Source organism: Aethalodelphis obliquidens, unplaced genomic scaffold, assembly GCF_003676395.1.
Source record: "Aethalodelphis obliquidens isolate GAN/ISIS:26980383/991018 unplaced genomic scaffold, ASM367639v1 scaffold1, whole genome shotgun sequence".
Classification (NCBI taxonomy): domain Eukaryota; kingdom Metazoa; phylum Chordata; class Mammalia; order Artiodactyla; family Delphinidae; genus Aethalodelphis; species Aethalodelphis obliquidens.
In genome coordinates this window covers 103,738,023-103,743,683 of record NW_020837945.1, presented here as the reverse complement: position 1 = coordinate 103,743,683, position 5,661 = coordinate 103,738,023, and positions in this window count along the sequence as shown.

Here is a 5,661-nt window from a genome sequence, read left to right as displayed (position 1 = left end):
TCTGGGAAGGTATCTCAGTAAATCTGAACTTTGAGCAATTGCAGATGCAGATTTTGAGAATTCTTTTAAAGGACTTGTAAAGCAGCTGTCATTCCTGGGCAAACTGGTGTGTGGCAAGAACAGAGTGAGTCAGTTATTCAGAAGAGAATCAGTAAAGCCTGAATAATGTAAAATCTGAAATCCAGTTGAGAACAGAAACATTTCCTGAGAGTTGCCTAAGAATTTCCACCACTTCTATAGTGGAGACATTGGAATATAACATCAGAATGCCACTGCACAGTGTCTGCTCTGTAGCATTGTGTGGGTATAATTAGTGAACCGCATGCATTTTCTTTTATCCTGTGGTTCACTCAGCTTCAATTAGCCTTTGTATTGTTTTTATCAAGTCCCAAGTGAAAGAATCCCTCCAGTATTATTATAAGTAATGATCAGGGCTGAGTGGACCCAAACAGCAGTGCAGTCGGTTGCCTGAATGAGGTGACCAGGTGGACTGTTGCCCTGGCCGCGTGGTGCCTGAGTGTTTAGTTTGGTGTGCTGCTTGTTGCCACGGCACTGGGCAAGAAGTCGTGTTCATATGGCGACTCTGGTTCCACAAGAAAGGACCACTTTATATTTTGTCTGTTCTATTCCAAAAGGCAAGTAGTTTTCAAGTTTTTATGCTCGAAAGCAGTGGTTCTCTAATGTTACCGTGCATCAGAATTACCTTCAGTGTGATTAAAACACACATTGCTGGGCCCTACCCTCGGAGATTCTGATTCAGTAGGTAGGGTGGAACCCAAGAATTTGCACGGTAAGCTTCCATTAGCTGGAACATCCAGATAAATTTCTCATCCCTCATGATGCTGAACTTAAAACTGAAGATGTTATTGCCAAGTGACAGGGAAAGCAAGGGGCTCATTAAAACTGACCCTACTTCCTTTCTTGCACCAAAGCCTCTGGGATCACTCTGCTGTACTTCCTCCATCCTTTATTGACAGCCACATCCAAATCCGAATCTAAAATGAGGAATTCACTCCCCTCTGTTATTAATTCCTCTCTTCTCTTTCCGCTAGCTCCTGATGCTACTACATGTACAAGAATAGTGAATAATGCACGACAGTATGTAATTAAGTAATTGTATTTGAGGAGTTCAAAGGTAGGGGCCATCAAGAAAGACCCATGGTGGAACTGATATGTAAGCTCCACCTTGACAGAAGGGTGGCATGTGACTAGGCAGACAGGAGACAGTGTACACTTCAGACAAAGGCAGCCTCTTAGGCAAAGGCCCAGATGCAGGAAGTGGAGAGGCAGGCCTTGAGAGGGATGTGTTCTGGAGAGAACTAAAAGCAAAGATTAAATAGGTAGGGTGGGGGGCTTCCCTGGTGGTGCAGTGGTTGAGAGTCCGCCTGCCGATGCAGGGGACGCGGGTTCGTGCCCCGGTCCGGGAAGATCCCACATGCCGCGGAGCAGCTGGGCCCGTGAGCCATGGCCACTGAGCCTGCACGTCCGGAGCCTGTGCTCCGCAATGGGAGAGGCCACAACAGTGAGAGGCCCGCGTAACGCAAAAAAAAAATAAAAAAATTTAAAAATAGGTAGGGTGGGGCTAGACATCCAGGTAGAATTCAGGGTAGAGTCTGTAAGACATGGATGGGAAGGCAGTGAAGGCTTTAGAATGATTAAAGTCTTACTTCAGGCAGATTAGCTGGGCGACAGAGTGTGCGGGATGGCTTGACAGCAGAGGCCATCCCGCAGGCTGCTCTGGAAGTTCAGATCTGTGCAAGCCAGCAGCACGTTCCTTCTTATAACCTGACATGCATCCAATTCACGATGGGAGTCATCCCTAGGTACTACCTCAGTGTGTCTGGGCAAGCTGGGCCACATCATGTTCTGCTTCCTTTCTTATATTTAAACTTTCTAAAAATCACTTTCACTTACTTTCAATACTTTGCATGTAAATGTTCAAACTGATTTAAAATAAAGCCTTACCTTTTTTATTAAAAAAATTTTTTTAAGCCTTACCTTTTTAAGCTTAAAAACCTATTCTTCCCATTTCATAATATTGGTTATTGTTTCTAAACCAGCCTTTGATTTCTTTGCGCCACCTCACTTTCTCAACCCTCCAAGCTTTTTCTTTCCTACCTCAGTAAACTTTGCTCCTCATCTGATAATCTAAACCTAAATTATCTTTACATCCTTCTTCCACCTGGCTTAGTTTAGAGGCATTTCACCTCATGATCAAATTCACTAAAATATACAGTGGCAGATGGTCCTCCCCCTAATGTGGCTTCCACTTAATGATTCCACGTATATGATTCATAGATTACCTCAGAATAAAAAGAGAATATTTTCCTCATTTGGATAAGGGAATATGAGCACCGTTCCCTATGTTATATGTGTAACCACATTTCCCTAGGTCATACTGATGAAATGTGAAACAGCAGCGTGTGGTTCAGTCTTCAACAGCAAAATATAGAAATTTCAGGCCTCAGATCCTTCAAGAACAGTAGGGCGTCTCTTTCAGCGCGTGTCTCCCTGGTTCCCGGCATCCTCTTTTGCCCTCCGAGGTCCGCCCTTTGGTTCCCACTACCTTGACATCCCCCTCCCTCCCAGCACAGGCATATTCTTGGTTGTTCCTTAATTCCATTCTCTCTCTTTTTTTTTTTTTAATATTTATACTTATTTATTTGGCTGTGCCAGTCTTCGTTGTGGCCTTCAGGGTCTTTAGTTGTGGCATGTGGGATCTAGTTCCCTGACCAGGGATCAAACCCGGCCCCCTGCATTGGGAGCATGTAGTCTTAACCACCGGACCACCAGGGAAGTCCCCTTAATTCCATTCTTAATCGTTGTTATGCCACCCGTCTCTCCCAGCTTACCCTCTTCCTGGGCCCCAAAGCAGACGCACTTTGTGTTCTGTACTTTTCGGGGGCTCTGTTCTTTATTACTACCCCTTCCCAGGAACAAAGCTCGAGCCCAGAGTCTGAGCTGAACTGCAATCCCAGAGATGCCCCACTGTGCTGCCTCATAGCCATTCTCCCTTTGATCTCCTCCAATGAGCCCAGATCAAGTGTGTGCGTGCCTCAACTCTCCTCTCAGAGAACAGACAGAATCATGAATTATGTGGCAAGATTTATATAGCTGATTTCATAAACTTTGGGCAGTTTTTTCATGGTTTCCACAACTATAAAATTTTGTCTTTGGCAATTTGGAAATGATGGTGAGGTACATTTCCACACCCCTCCTGTTTCTTACCGCTCTCCCTAGATGCTATATATGTAGTCTCAGTGTGTTCAGGAATGGGGTTTCTGAGGTTCTCATTCAAAATCAGTTGAAGCTCTCAGCACCCCAAGTACCTTCAAAATATCAAAATTTCCATTGTTCACAAATTAGGTCATTCAAAATGTATTTTTTGAGCCTCTACCCTGTGCCAGGCATTATTCTTAGCACTTGGTTGATAGCAGTGAACAAGGCAGACAAAATCTCTGCTCTCAGAAAATGTGTGTGTAACAAACAATTTCAGACAGTGATACATGCTGTGAAGAAAATAATACATGGTAATATGATAGACAGTGATGGGGATGGTGAGGGAGGCCTCTCTGAAGAGGTGAAATTGATCTGAGACCTCCATGACAAGGAAGAGGCAGCCATGAGCAGCCCTAAGCAAAGAATACTCTAAACAGGAGGAAGGTTAAGTGTAAAGTTGGGAGTGGGAGGGCCAGTGAGCCCAGAATGTAATGTAAATGTGAGACGGGGAGTGAAGGGAGTGATGGGGTATGAGATAAGAGAGGCAGGTAGGGATCATATCATATAGGGCCTTGTAGGCCAAGGTGAGGAGACTGAATTTTATCTGAGTACTATAGGAAGCCATTGCAGAGTTTAACCAGTAGAAGATCATGATCTACTACAACTTTTTTCTTTTCTCATTAGTGTTTTGAAAATTGAGATATGATTTATATATAACATGCATTACCATTTTAAAGTGTACAGTTCATTGGTTTTTAGCAGTTCATAATGAGGGCAACCATTACCACTAATTCCAGAACATTGCCATCACCCCAAAAAGAAACCCTGTACCTGTTAGCAGTTACTCCCCTTGACCCTTTCCCCAGCCCTTGACAAAAAATAGTCTGGTTTTGGTCTCTATGGATTTGCCTAATATAAATGGAATAATACAGCCTATTGTGTCTAGCTTCTTTCACTTAGCATAATGTTTTCGAGGTCATTCACGTTGTAGCATGTAATAGTACTTCATTGCTTTTTATGGCAAAATGATGTTCCATTGTATGTATATACCACGCTTTGTGGATTCATCTATTCATGGACATTTGGATTGTTTCACTTTTTGTTTTTTATGAATATTTGTATACAAGTTTTTATATGACTATATGCTTTCATTTCTCTTGGGTATATACCTGTATGAATATGTGCTTTCTTTTCTCTTCTGTAGAATTGCTAGGTCATATGGTAACTTTGTTTAAATTTTGAGGAACTGCCAAATTATTTTCCAAAGTGGCTGCACCACTTTTTTTTTTAAACTTTTATTTATTTTTATTTTTGGCTGCTTTGGGTCTTCGTTGTTGCGTGTGGGCTTTCTCTAGCTGTGGTGAACAGGGGCTACTCTTCTTTGTGGTGTGTGGACTTCTCATTGCGGTGGCTTCTCATGTTGTGGAACACGGGCTCTAGGCAGGCAGGTTTCAGTAGTTGTGGTGCATGGGCTCAGTAGTTGTGGCTCGCGGGCTCTAGAGCGCAGGGTCAGTAGTTATGGCACATGGGCTTAGTTGTTCCACAGCATGTGGGATCTTTCTGGACCAGGGCTTGAACCCGTGTCCCCTGCATTGGCAGGTGGATTCTTTTTTTTTTTTTTTTTTTTTTTTTGGCAGGTGGATTCTTAACCACTGCGTTACCAGGGACGTCCTCTTAATGTGTTGTTTTTTTGTTTTTTGTTTTGCATTCCCCTAATAACTAATGATGTTGAGAGTCATTTCATCTGCTTATTGGCTATTTGTATATCTGCTTTGGAGAAATGTTTATCCATGTCCTTTTCCCATTTTAGAATTGGGTTATTGATCTTTTTATTGTTGAGTTGTTAAGAGTTCTTTATATATTCAGGATACATGGCCCTTATCAGACATATGATTTGCAAAAACTTTCTGCCTTTCTATGAGTTATCTGTTTTTTTGTTGTTTTTTTTTTAGCTGCACTGCATGGCTTGTGGGATCTTAGTTCCCCAAACAGGGATTGAACCTGGGCCCTCAGCAATGAGAGCATAGAGTCCTAACCACTGGACCACCAGAGAACTCCCATCTATGAGTTATTTTTTCACTTTCTTGATTGTGTCCTTTGTTTGACCTTATATAAGTTTTTTGTTTTTTGTTTTTTTTTTCCAGTACGTGGGCCTCTCAATGTTGTGGCCTCTCCTGCTGCTGAGCACAGGTTCCGGACGCGCAGGCTCAGTGGCCATGGCTCAAGGGCCTAGCTGCTCCGCGGCATGTGGGATCTTCCCGGACTGGGGCACGAACCCGTGTCCCCTGCATCGGCAGGCGGACTCTCAACCACTGCGCCACCAGGGAAGCCCCTTATATAAGTTTTTAAAAGATCATTCTGGCAGCTATGTGGAAGATGAACTATGCGGGGGGGTGGGGCACTAGAATGGTGTAACTGCAGAACCAGCCCCAAACTGGCCCT